General features: G+C 36.2%; 1 protein-coding gene across 13 annotated transcripts in view; it reads left to right on the forward strand.

Moving 5' to 3' along the window:
• The first annotated feature begins 3,807 nt into the window (after window positions 1-3,807).
• LOC131693578 (collectin-10) overlaps window positions 3,808-14,932 on the forward strand; it is a 225,607-nt gene continuing 214,482 nt past the window's right edge. For 7 of the 13 annotated variants that reach the window (XR_009306275.1, XR_009306273.1, XR_009306283.1 and 4 more), the window contains exon 1: window positions 3,824-3,937. The gene's annotated coding sequence lies outside the window, so the exon portion shown is untranslated. Of the gene's footprint in view, window positions 3,938-14,932 lie in introns of all 13 variants that reach the window. The other 6 variants (XR_009306274.1, XR_009306278.1, XR_009306280.1 and 3 more) reach the window with 4 other exon arrangements.

A 14,932-nucleotide genomic window follows, 5' to 3' on the forward strand; every position in this document is an offset into this window, starting at 1 on the left:
TTACCTGCTGTTTACTGGGATGCATCGCAGAGTTAAATTATTTTCCCTTGCTGTCATGTGAAAAAATCTTTTCACAAAAATCTGTGATCTGTACCGTACAGAATCTGTACCAAAAATGCCTCAAAAATCTGTACCTTTCTAGATAAATCTGTACTTGTGGCATCACTGGAACTGAGCGTGTCTGGCCAAGTCCGTTCTTTAAATAGTCGATGATGACGTCATTCATAGAAGCGTTGCGCGCTAGGTATACCAATCCGTCGTACAGGGCTTGGGAAGCGCTATCTTCTGTGTGTTAATGCGCGATATTTTGACAAGGTTGTATATTATTTAATTTTTTAATGCTATGATATCAAAAATCTTTGGGTTTATCTATTGGAATCTTTTCTTAGAAATATTTTGGGGCGATTTGTGCAAAAAATTTGAAAATTTATCGTGAGATGGCTGAATTATATGCGTTTAAAATTGGACCACATTTCGTTACATACCATTTTTGTAGAATTTTCAACGTGCACCCCTATATCGAAAACAAAGACGTAGTCCTACGTCAAAAAACGATCTCAGAAATTTTTTTGTAACTTTTCAAAAATTAATTTAAAAATTCTGCAAAAAATCATGAACACGCACAATAACTTATAACACATTATATCTCAATCACTTTTGAGGGATTGAAGGCCTTTTTAGAGATTTATGCAGTTTTAGCTGAAAACCTGGTCAAGTCTCCCCATGTTCCCCTATGAGACGAACTAAGAGCAAAAGTAAACGCGAGTCACAACGAGCGTTCATCGGGGCTCCATTCTTGGACCAATTTTTGGGAACGTGTGGTATGATGGGGACTTCAAATTGCAGCTGCCGAGGAAAGTGAATATCGTGACTTTCGCGGACGACGTATCACTAACGATGATGGGTGAGACACTTGAAGAAGTGTAGATGTTGGTGACGGAAACAATGGACGTGATTGCATCGAAGTGTGCGCTAAAACAATTGGGAGTTGAGCTTCAACAGCCACGGCAACTACGCCTGCGAAAAGTTGGCGAAGACAACGAACGTGATAGCGAGGATCATACCAAACATCAGCGGTCCGAGAAGCAGAATGAGACGTCTGCTAGCTAGTGTTTCGTCATCGATACTGCGATATGGGGTTACTTACTGCCTTGGGTGCGGCGCTGAAAACCAAGCGGAATCGCGTAAAACTGAACAACACATTTCAGCTAATGGCTGTACGAGCCGAATGCAGAACAATATTGTCGGAGGTAGTCCCCATCTGCACCAGAAATGTGAGGATGATGGTGTGAATTGATTCGAAGGAACCACCACGCACAATAATGGGACAATACGGCCAAAAGAAGGTGAATCTGCCGGCACATCCCCAACTTGTCGACGTGGGTCAATAGAAAGCACGGAAAAGTTAACTTTCATCTGACATAGGCTGCTTCAGAAAATATCTTTAGTCCGTTTGGGCACGCAACGTCATCGTTGTGCACGAACTGTAAGAACATCGAGGAGACACGGGAGTATGTGGTCCTCGAATACCCGAGGCTCGATGTGACACGCAGGGAGATGCTTGAAATGGATGGACCAAACATTAATCCGGATGTCGTCCATAAGGTGATAAGCGATGTCAATAAGTGCAACGTGGTCAACAGACGGGTGACGCAGATGATTACCGCCTCACAGCGGAAATGCCTTAGTGAACAGCTAGCAATTCAATACTTTACGGTGACGTCACAAATGAAATGAGTCTTAATTTTTGACAGTTCGCTTGTACTGTTTACATGGACTTAGAAAAATTCTTTACGATTTGCTTCGAGCGAATCTAGTCGTCCACAAATTTTTCTATGTCCATGTAAACAGTACAAACGAACTGTCAAGAAAAGTGAGGTTAACTGTTTCAGTAAAGAACCTAAATATTATAAAATATTTTGCTGAAACTTTTCAACAAAACTGGAATTTTTAAGAGTTCAGCTATGTAATTTTTGTTTCGCTGATTTTTAGTAAAGCCTATTATTTTGCCGAAAATCAATAAATCTATAGAATTTGATTGCTGAAGCGATCAGCGAAAGAATGGCAATTTTGCTGAGTTGCAGCAAATCAAACTGACTGTTCAGCAAATTTTGACAGTTTTGAATTGCTGTAATTTCAGCGAAATATTTTTTGCTGGAAGTATTTCTGACATTTCAGCAAGGAAAAATTCAGTAAAATTTTACTGATATTCGGCTATCAAAATTTAGTGTGTACAGCTAGTTTTCAGACTGTCATACAGCACTGGCCTACTTTGTGTGGATGATCGAAAAATGGTGCTATGCCGAGGAGTGATGGTTTACATCTGTTGAAGGGATAAACAATCTTTCTCCGAAGCAGAGATGCCAGATTTGCAGACAAGGCTGCAAATTCGCAGACTTTTAATTTAAGCTGCAGATTTTTTCGATGACGCAGATATTTGCAGATTTTCTAGTTTGGTTGCAGATATTTGCAGATTTTTTATTAGATATAATTAGATTTCGTGATGAATTAGATAAAATTAGATTTCGTGATGAATTGAATGTATAACTGGTTGCCAAGACGGGGCCATTTACAGTTGAGGGGCAATAATGCCTAAACAGGGTAATATTTTTCAACACAAAATAATAATACTAAACATTTGCATAACAAAACATGTTAATTTTTCTTTCATGCAAACCTGGGTAACCTGCCTTTTCCTCAGTCTAAACGAGCTATTTCAAACGCCGCTTCCCATCGATTCCGCAAAATCAATTACAGTAAATACATCCCATCCCACCAGATTACCAAATGCAGTGCAGAAGAAACTCCTATTCGCCACAATGAATGGATGCTGCAATGCGAACACCGACAAGTGATGCACTTGGCGAAAAAACTAAGCCACTGCAGTCAGTGGCGGCGTCGTGCGTGCCCGATGATGTGCTGTCTCGAAGATCACCCAGGCATCATCATCATCACCAACAGCATCATCACCAACAGCATCACGATCAGCAGCAGGCCTTTGTTGTTGTTGCGGTTATAACATTAGCATTGCTTCGTTCACTTCGGAACGGAGTTGATACCGGTTTTTGGTTTTACCCAAGTCAGGCGGCATCTTACGCACACGGCACTAGCTGTAGCAGCCGATATGCATCGCATCACTTCTAGCAAAAGTCAGATCACCTATGGTTTCGCACAGGTTTTGGCTAAAATGTATACAAGTGTCTCGATTCGGTAGGGTTTGGGTGAAGATTTATAGATTCGTTAGAAGAAGATTTGAAAATATGCAGTTAGGCAGGGCTGCCAGATTTTTAACCATCATTTATCTATTATTTTTCAATGATTTTTTGATAGGCTAAAAGAATGCCGGAATACCAGAAAGAAGAGTGATACACTGATACACTGTGTGAAGTTTTTATCTTCCAGTTTCATTCCATCCGAACAAACAACCTCCCAAATCCTAAGTGTTCCATTTTTGACATGTGCCGTCAATCTCTTCGCATACACTTCGAAGTCTACCATTTGGAATATTGGACCAATTCCCACGCTCAGTTGGCAACACTGCTTTGAACATGTGTGAACTTATTTCGCATATACGTCTCAGCTGCGCCAGTGCTCAATTTTAAGCTTGTGGCTTGCGCTTACAACTGACGGAAAACAACATCTCCTCATCGAGACGCACAGAGGCTTTCAATCTGAAAACTCTCATGGTATTGCTCAGCGCCGCGCGTGATCCACTCCGGTCGGGTTTGAGATGCAAAAAAATGGAAACCAGAGCTCAGCCTCCGTCTTTTATTCGAAATCGAAAGTGAATTGATTTCTGCTACTCCAGTCTTATTCCGACCTTCTTTAGCATAGCATCTCGCGATTCGACCGTGCCGGACCGGACCGACAGTGACTGTTGAAGTTGGAGTGACAAAAACCGTTCCCCTCGCGTGACCCCAACGGTTTCCAATTGTAGGTTCGTTTCTGTCGTATAGCCTAGTGCGGTGTGTAGTGTCGCTACAAAAGGGGGTTCGCGTCGTACCGCGGCGGTGCTGTCGTTTGGTGTCGCCTTCGATTCGACTCTCGATCGGTCCGCACCAACGACGTACATACATATATTGTGCAACGTGACGACGCACAGTGGCTGGAGGCTGGCCAAAACCTCAAAAATTTATTTTTGAAATATTAATATTTTATATTTTTCTTAAATTTCTCATGTATTGAATGATGTATATTCAAAATTTTATGATCATTGGATAAGAACACGATTTTTAACATGAGTTTAAACGTAGCAAAGTCCGGACTTTTTAATGATATTCATTTCCGAAACCACCATTGCTCTGTTCACTTCAAATGTATGTTGCTCTTTTGATTTTGGTCCGATTTTAGCACAACTAGTTTCATTGTGTAGAGGAACGAAAGAACTTGGTTAGTGAATAAAAAACATTTGGTAAATTTGCTTGGAACTATGAATTTTTTGTTTAAATATGTCTGAGGTGGTCAGATCAAAAATACTTTTTTCACTAATGTATTCTGTACAAATTTCGGAATCATTTCGGAACGGTCACATAGTATACATTCTGTGGGAAATAATCTCTATTTTTCGAATATCATGGTCTCGTTCTGCGCCTAGGTGCGCAAAAAGTTTTAAGGAGATTTTGAAGCTTTGTTGCTGATATGGAGGCGCATGGTGTTTTGTTTAAAATAGTTAGACAATCTACAGTAAACCAATATGTTATACAATGGATTTAAAGTAGTATTTTTCTTTTTTTATGATATTGCTGACATTGGTGAACAGTAACGGAAAATCTATCATGAAAACGGGATCATAGTTATAAGAAAGGTTCAATGACACTGTATGGAAAAATGCATTTAATATTTTACGACTTTTAACATCAAAAATGAGCTCAGCACCTCAAAATTAGCTTAAATTGTGATTTTCAGCCAAATTAAGTAACATTTGAGGTTTTGTCCGACTTTTGTTTGAAGACCCGCCACTGTGCGACGTCGGTCGGCTGCAGATCGACAGCCCTCTGCATATTACGCTCTCTCGTTCACGCTGAAGCGCACGGACGGTCGCTGGATGTTGGATTTAGTTCGTACATTCCACTGACTATTGGCCGGTTGGTCACTGTTTATGGCCACTAGTGCTGGGCTCTTAGTGTTCGAATGCCGGGGCAACAGTGATGGTAGGAAGTGTTTTGGATATGCTTTTGGGTTCCAGAGTGACAGGCAGATGATATCTTAAAGTTTTATTTGATAGCTTGCGAGCATTACTCAAATTTAACGAAAAATGTTTTAAATAATCTTTAATTTAAGTCCAATACATACATATAAACAATATAGATTTTTTGTTATAAATCTCAATTGCAAGAAACTTACAATAAGCTTATAATAACTATAGCTTGCAATAAGCTTATAATAACTATAACTATAATATTTTATACAAGCGAACGATTTATAACACGGAGTAACAAAAACAAAAGGTGAATGAACTTTTCATGTTATCTAGTATGGAATGATCTAGCTAAACACAACACGAAACGATTTTTTAACAGTTTATTATGTTGCGAAAACCCGTTTTTCTCAGCTCCTTGGTGAATTTTGCGCCGATAAAACGGAGACAATGACAAAATCGGGATATATATTTTCCTTTCTTTTTAATAAACCGCTAATAACTAAAATAATAAAGCTCTTAAAATGTTCTTCTTTAGACCCTAGATATAGCATCATAACCGTTTTTTATTATATAGTTAAAATTTCCCTTAAGGGGTCTGACAGAGCAAAATCTCGAAAAAAATTCAATTTTTTGTTTTTTGCATATTTCGGATCTCTAAGATAAGGAAAATATGCGCAAGGGAGATTTACTTGAATTTGGTCATTAAATGAGAAAAAAAATCTTTTTTTATTACATACAACGATAAAAATTTCGTGATTACAACAATGTTTTTTCCAACTCAGGAAACGTGAAAATAAAATAATATAAAGAAATATGTTGACAGTCTTGATTTGACACTATCAGAAGCATTTGACATATCGAATTTCACGAAAAATGATGCCCTGTCAGAAAAAATGAATACATGTTTTCCCGGTTTTCCCGCAGGGTTATTTTGATTTGACATAAACACCATGCAATGCATATAGTTTTTTTTTTTCATTTTAGGTGTTGTCTTGATAGGCCAGACGTGAACAACCGCAGTTTTCCTATGTATGGTTGTCTATGTTTACCTAAGATTTATTTAAAAAAAAGTTTTTACGTATCACAATGAATTTTTTTTTAAATAATGTTATATTACGTATATTGGATCTAAAATGTATCGAATGGAACGTAAAACTATGTATAGCTTAACGACCCAACTCAATTTGGGTCGTCTGCTAGAGCCCATCAAACTACCAACTATCAATTTTCATATGAGGCTGACAAAACGGGTCAAAAGCTAATAAAATCGGGGCTGATGAAATCGGGTCTTAACTGTATCATCAAAATCTTAATTTATTGTGAAATATCCATTTTCAAGGACCTTCGACATAAAGCAAAAAATAAATGAAATATCCATTTTCAAGGACCTTCGAGCAAGATTGCCTATGTTATTATTTTGCAGCCGATTTTCGATTTTTTAACAGTTTTGTAAAGAACAAAAATAGACCTTACATAGTAGTATGTTATATTATGCTGCTTTATAAGAAATATTGGGCGATTTTAAGACAACATTAAAATTTTCATTTTTTGCGAAGTTTGGTTTGACATTTTGCCAGAGACACTTCCCTGTTCTAATAATAAATCGAAAGAATATTGAATTCTATGCCCAACGACATTTTAATCATAAAAATCGGTTGAAAGTGGCAAAATTTATTCAATTTTTCCTAAATTAGGCATTGTCTCGCATCCTAAGTAACAATTTAAGTTTTATAGCACGCTACAAGTGCAATCTAAGTATTATGAGTGGCTACAAAACTATCATAAAACCTAAATTGTTACCAGGGATGACTTTTAAGGTTTTATTACATAAATTGTTTATTTAATGTTTTGTTTAGTGTCTAATTTACATGATATATGGTAAGTTATCAGCATTTTAGCTGTTTTTCTTTCTTTCTCTTTGTTATTATAATAGTTGCTGTTTGGTTGTTTTTGTGGCTTGTTCCTAGTTTTATTCTTAACCCTTTCATGCCCAACTTTTTTTTTAGTGCATGTAGGGTTTCAAAACTATTTTTTCTTGAAAACGGTGGGGTCAAGAAACACGAAAAGCCTATTTTCATTAAGATAGGTGCTTCCATGGCAGTGCTAGAAGCTGGTCAATTTTTACCTTCTAATGCTCCATACAATTCTCCTAGAATAATTACAATAGTCCAATTACGTGGAAAACGTAGCCAACTACAATCTAAATTGGTAAGTTTTATAATTTTTCAATAATATTGCACCATAACGAAGATATACGAAAAAATCATTTCCCGTCGTCAACGCAAACTGTTCCTGGCAGCACTGCTCCTTCGGAATCCAGTCAGACTAATTGCAATAACTTCAGTACTAGAGCTGATCCTTGTAACTGTTAATACTCAAATTAAAGGCAATAATCACATTAATGAGCCTTACTTGTTTTTGTGCGCAAATATCGCCTCAATCAAAAGTTATAGCTGTTAAAAAACGTTGTTGTCCACAAACAACATGGGCATGAATGGGTTAAAGCATGGTAGTAATTTAATTATTTTACAAAGTCCTACCTATCTTACCTTAAAACTTACTTCAAACAAACATATTCAAATTTTGAATTATTGCTATCGCTAACATGAGAACCTCTCTCCAAATCTTGCACAAAATTGTGGGAATTAGTCTTCTGGGGGCCGTTCATAATCCACGTAGACTCATGGGGGGACGGGCGAGGCTAGAAAAAGTCTACGTTTGTTTTTGAAAAGGGAATAATCGTATAATTATCAAAAGAGATATTTAATATTAAAGCCGGGCGAAAGATTTTTATCATTTTCCATATCTTGAAATATTACCAAAAAATGCAATCTATTCTTAACGCCAAAACGGCTTATTTTAGGTCATTAGTATCTTTGGAGCATTTGATGGGTGCTCTTTCTTTTTATATCGTATTTTTGTAGATATTTTTTATAATTTTCTGTTAAGCGATAGCATTGAGATGATGTCTTCTTCAGTAATTTTTTTACTCTTACTTTGGCGAACAACTTTACTGAAGATACTAAATACCTATCCTGAATACTTTAAAAGTTATAGCATGTTGTTAGTGGATTACCCTTTGTCACATTTTTCACATATGTGGTAATGATTCGTTTAAATAAGTTCCTCGATGCCAAAGTGGTTAACGCACCCAACTAGAGACTGGGAGATCGCAAGTTCTATTCCTGCTTGAGGACATATTTTTTCTCAGTGTTTTCAATAAAAAGGTGAATCTTTGCCGTTTCTTCATTTTTACCGTTCTGGTCATTCTTTCTCAGTCTGTTTTCCAGTGGACATGTTCCTAAAAATCCTCGAAAAAGAAAAAAAACAAGACTTATGTCAGAATAAGGAATATATATATTTCGTCTCGATGTACAGGTGCGCCTCGAACATCGCACCCAAGCGAACGATTAACAAACTCTAGTTTAAACATCCGTGTACGTACACCGGGTGCTCACACGAGAACAATTCGCACAAGGCAAATAGAGTCAACACTAGTGATGTTAAGAGTGAGAAAGGAAAAACTGGTGACACGAACCTATGTGTACGCACATCGTGAACATACATGGGGTTTGCTTGTGAAGGAACATGTGCAACTGTTTCCACAAGAGGATATGAAGAAGAAAAGTATAAACAAATGACGTAGTGGGCGTTTCTGTTGTCATAAGTTTTGCTTCGGTTCGGTTATAATTATGTTTTATCAGTAGTTTCGAGATAAAAAGTGTCCCTAAGTGTTCGAATCGAAAGAACCGAGTTGCAGCTCAGCATTTTCACTCTTTTCATCTTGCTCCAAAGAATCAGGATGCTCGTTGTGGGATGTTTATGTTTACTTCAAGGGCCCCGCAAGCCATGTTTAATTTTACAAGTGTAAAACTAATACACTCAAAAGTATCAAATCAGTGGCGGATCCAAGAGGAGGGTCCTGGGAGTCCGGACCCTCTCCGAAATGTTTTACTTGTTGAGAAATTTCAAATTAATTTCAAGTTTATATTACTTTCAAACTCAAAATCATCCCAAACCAAATTTCACTAACAAAACTTATATTCATTAAACAAGCTAATCACGTATTGCGAATTGTACAATGTTCATTTTTAAACCGAAATTTCTTACCCCCCCCCCCCAAATTTTTTTTCTGGATCCGCTCCTGCTTCAAATGTTCCTACCTTTCTCATCATTTTGATACGAAATAGCGTGTTCGAGTTCGTACACGAAGTGTGGTTTTAATATTAGTTCAGAACCTGAGCGAACATTGTGTACGATGGAGGGAGGGTCACCACTCCGATAAGTATTTCATTTGTTGGAAACGCAAGTGGTTATTGAAAGTTTTACTATTCATAAAAACTGCTTTTGATGGTTACATTGGTAATGAAAAGGATACCTTCGGGTTCATTACAGTAATATGTATGGCAAACATGTAGTCAGATCAAACGTGTACTGAATTATCCAACGCCTCTCTACTAATTGTGACTGCCATTGAAAAATCAATTGAATTGTACTCAAAAATGGACAACGATAAGTTAGAAGAAACATAGTACTTGGATCCTCCATCGAGAATGAGGTCTTTGGGAGTCTTCTTTTCCCGGATCTAATTCGTGGATATTTTTGGGTTTTGATCCGTTATTCTTCATAATAGTTCATACCAATACAATGAATATGTATTTTCAATAATATCATCACAAAAATGGTGTCCTTACCTTTCACATGACATATTTGAGCATGTTTCATTCAATAGAGTAGAACGCGGAATGCCCCTTTTCTACATTATCATCTTCAACTATCCATATTACCTAGTTTAGTTCAATATTTTTCTAGAAAGCTATGAATTTCCTTAATTATAGTTTACATAAAAGCTCTAAATTGAACATAATTAAATCGGAGTTGATGTAGTTTTCGATTTTTGTCGCCTACCTACTCAATGTTCAACGTTTCGAAGAGATACTCCTTTCATCTTGAGGGGGTGAACATTTCAAAATAGTTATAGTTTTCTCGTAATACAAATATTTTGCAAATTTGCTCAGGACTACAAATATTTTATTTACCAAGTAGAATGTAATGTTAAACTTGTTTTCACGAGTGGCTTTCTTCTACACTAAAATGCAAAAAAAACTATTTACAGGGTAACGGCAGTCGAAACATAGTTTTGTCTTCTCAAACCTCTACAATTACATCACACACATGAATGGACATTAATTAAAATTTTAGATTAGCAGAAGATCTTAACACAAACCTAGAAATGGATAGAGAAATATATGTGAGTCGTGACAGTTACCATGAACACGAAGGAAGAAAGACAAAGAGAGAGAGAAAGAAAGTGAAAGAGAGTGAACGTGGGGGGGGGGGACGTGTGAGAAATGGTAGATGATGGTTAGTGGCGTGAGCTTATATTTACAGGTATATTATGCGATATATTTATTTCTTTACACCCTTATTATAAGTACTAGTAATTACGCAACTAGTAATTTTTGCGCATGACCTGTATAACCTAAATCTTGGAAAAGAAGTCAAATTTTCGCTATAGTCGCTCTAGGTTATGCTACGAGTATAATTGCATGAGAAATCTTTTATCTCACTACTAGGATTACTTGATGATCTGTGAATTAATATACCCTGCAACATCCATCTCACAGTTGAACGCACCGCCTAATCCAAGGGATAAATACATGACCTCTAGAAAAAATTCACTATGATGTCAACTCACACATTATTTTATCTTTGAATTTAACTTACATATTAATTTTCGAGAAATAGTTTAGGAAAATGAGGAAATTCACAAAATGTTTCCAAATCACGTAGATGTTTTTTTCATGCACCGATATTCAAAATCGGTTTAGTAAAGCAATACTCAGTACGTAGCGATCTCATTTTTAGTTAGTGAAAATTGGTAAGCGAGGAATAAAAATACAAAATGTTTTTCGTTTAAAACACGTTCTGTTTGACAAGATCATCCATATCTCAGAAAGTAAACAACATATCGAAATACAAAAATAATAGTGTCAAACTGTCACGTTAGGCCTTTCATTTGAAACTAGTTTCATTGAAATCGGTTCAGCCATTAATGAGATAATTACATCCCGAGCAGCACCGCTTGTTGATTAGTAGTTTCTACAACAAAACTTGTTGAAAAGAAGCGTACATAAACCATTATTCAACTAATTTAACAACTGAAAAAGCGCACTAGCAAAAGTATATGGTTATGCAACAAACCGCGGCCATTACATGTTGCAAGTGTTGCTTGGGATGACATTATTCTACATACATACGTACTCACATACACACACACATACAGACATTGTCCCAATTTGTCGAGCTGAGTCGATTGGAATATGAGACTCGGCTCTCTGGGCCTCGGAAAAAGATTTCAAAATTTGAGCGAATCCTATACATTTTTTTTGTAAGAAATGTAAAACCGTATTTAAAAACTTTCAAATAGGATTTTTTTGAATTGGCCTAAGATAAAGCTGTCGAATTACACAAAAAGTGTTTTGTTTGGCAAGCGATCTGTAGATATGTCAAAATAAACCAGTTTTTTTTATTAATTATGGAGCCGTCTACCGACAAATCTACATTGACGAATACCTCCAAAAAAAAATTTCTTGAGGTCTCATGAAGGTGTGACACCAGCTTTTTACTACTTTGCTTTCCTGAATAGTGGTAAACATTTGAACTCTCCCGAACTTCACTCTGTCAGAAAATGTAAGGCCATTGGAAGCTAAAACTAAAAATCGTAAAATCGCACTCCTGGTCCTTTCGTCAAAATCATCCAGTGCAGTAGTCTGGGTCACTTTTTCGAGTTTGAACCGCTCATATGGTAGTCGGTCTTTGCTTGTATTGCTCTTCTCCCATCCATTCTTCTTCTTGGGCCCCCGCTGCTCTGAAAATCTAGCGAAATCATTTTTTTTTTTTTTTTTATTTATTTATTTATTTCGTCAATCGATGTAGACTACAGATTTCCTTAATTACTAATGTGTATATTTCGTGAATTTAGTATAAATGAAGCAATTTCGGCTTTTACTGAATCATCCTCTTACGCGTTAGAATTTCTTTTGTGTATAAAATATTGCTTTAGTTTCAGTTTAGACATTGTAAAATCAATTGAGTCGCAATAGTGATTATAAATAGACATCATTCGATTTATGGGGCTATATTTTGCATAGTTTGTGCGAAAAGGAGTTATTGAAAATATACTTCGATTTCGTAGCTGTCGTGAAGGTGCATAAAAGTTCAATTTGGATAAAATTTCAGCTGAATCGATACGATGCGAAACGATATTATTAATGAATGAGAGCATTGCAAACTCGCGACGCTCCTTTAATGTTTGAATATTGATAAGCAAGCAGCGTGCTTCATAAGATGGCAGAGGGAATGCTGTCCATCCTAATTTACGAAGGGCAAATAATAAAAACTGTTTTTGTACCGATTCTATTCGTTCTTCATGTCTGCTTGAAAAAGGGCACCAAATAATACTGCAATATTCCAATATCGACCTAACATATGCAATATATAATATTTTTATTGTATAAGGATCTTCAAAATGATAGCTAAAGCGTTTTATAAAACTGAGCATGTTGTTAGCTTTGTGTATAATTGTGTTATAATGATCAATAAAATTTAACTTTGAATCTAATATAACACCTAAATCCCTAATTCTTTCACATTTTACTACAGTCTGATTTCCTAAGGTAATCTCAACATTCGGTGTTTGTCGTTTTCTACTAAAGGTTATTGAATTACACTTTTTCACGTTCAGTTGTAAGAGGCTTTTTTGACACCATATGTGGAAAATTTGTATTTCGTTTTGAAATGTATTAATATCCTCGGCATTTCTTATCTCCAAATAAAGTTTCATATCGTCCGCAAAAATTAGTATTTTCAGTTTTTTGAGAATGAAGGAGATATCGTTCACGTATAAAATAAACAATAGAGGGCCTAAATGAGAGCCTTGTGGAACTCCTGAGGTGACTTTAATTGGATTAGATTGCTTTCCTTTAAATTTAATTATTTGCTGACGTTCGGAGAGATATGATTCTAACCATGTAAGTAGCCCAGGCTCAATGCCGATCTTTGTCAATTTATAAAGTAACATTGGGATGTCAATGCGATCAAATGCTTTACTAAAGTCTGTATAAAGTGCCTCCACGTAGTTTCCATTATCCATTGCAATCAGTGTATAATTAATAAATTCTAGTAAGTTTGTTGAGGTCGAACGACCTTTGAAGAAGCCATGCTGGAGGTTGGAAATTCTGTTTTTTATTTGAAGAAATATTTTTTCGTTAATGATTGATTCGAAAAGTTTCGGAATACAGGAGATTATGGCTATACCACGATAATTACGTACGTCAGATTTTTTGCCAGATTTATATATAGGCACTAAAAAAGATTTTTTCCATATTTTAGGGAACTGTCCAGATTGCAAAGACATATTAAACAGCCAGAACAATGGGGCAGTTAACTCGGTTGCTAGGTTTTTCATAAATAATGGTGGGATTCCATCAGGGCCAGAACCTTTTGATACATCTAAATGTTTTAGAGAATTGAAAATGTCTTCCACTATGACATGATTGACACTAATATCCAAAGGAAAATCGGGAAGAAAAGCGAAGTAATCGCGATCACGGTCTTGTTCAGAAAAAGTCGTATATATTTCTTGGAAGAATGTTGCAAATAGGTTGCAGATTTCTTCCGAGTTATCACGTACGTTGTCATCCAAGTGCATTGTTGATGGGAAATTGTCTGATTTTAATTTAGTTTTGACGTAATTGAAAAAATTCTTTGGACAAGATTTGATCTGCTGTTCCGTTTTTGAATTATAATCCGCAAGTGCAGAATCTATGGCCATATTTAGTTTATCGCAAATGTCGAAATATTTTTCCAAGTCCTCATTATTTTGGTTTTTCTTATATAGCTTATGGGCTTTTTGCTTCCTATTTTTCAAACTCTTAATTTGTCTATTATACCAAACGGGATGCTTCGAGTTGCCGTGTCGTCTTTTTTTCTTAATAGGCACCTCTTCATAAATTATTTTGAAAATAATTTTGTAAAATACGTCCACTGCGGTTACAATATTTTCTTCATTTCTAAGGCTATTTTGCCAGTCGACACTACTTAGCTTCCGCCTGATATTGTCATAATTGGCTTTATGGTATTCAAAGACTTCTTCAAAGTCACAATCGCTGGGTTTTTGAATTTCATGGATGAATAAGGAAAATTCAATAGCAGTATGAAATGCTTCATTTTTCCACAAAGGAGTTAGAGATTCAGATACACAGAAGTCTTCCTGAATGTTTGTCAATAAAAGATCGAGATAGCAATTCTGTCGATTTTTTACGTGATTTATTTGATTTAGTCCTATGCTAGCAGTTTTGTCGAAAATATACTGCAATGTTTCGTTTTCTCCCACGACTGGGATTAAAATATGTTCGTTTTCAGAGTCCGGAATAAAATCTGCGTTGCGTTGGTTAAAGTCTCCGTAAATGTGAACTTTAACCTCGGCTGGGAGTTCAGATAAAATTTGTTCAGCAATTTGGAAAAAAGCTTCGTACGATGTTATATTAGCATGCTCTGGTGGGAAATATACAGAGGCAAAAACATGCATTTCGCCGGCAATGTTTGATTTAACCCACACATGTTCAAATTCCTTAAACTTCAATGTGACTAGAATTTCTGAATTAAATTGAGCCGAAATACCCACAAGGACTCCCCCGCCAGACTTCTTTTGAGATTCGTGAAGATTTCGATCGTCTCTGAATACGTTAAAACCACTGCCGAAAATTTCTTCACTTTTTACGCTATCGT

The sequence above is a fragment of the Topomyia yanbarensis genome, chromosome 3 (assembly GCF_030247195.1).
Source record: "Topomyia yanbarensis strain Yona2022 chromosome 3, ASM3024719v1, whole genome shotgun sequence".
In the NCBI taxonomy this organism is placed as follows: Eukaryota; Metazoa; Arthropoda; class Insecta; order Diptera; family Culicidae; genus Topomyia; species Topomyia yanbarensis.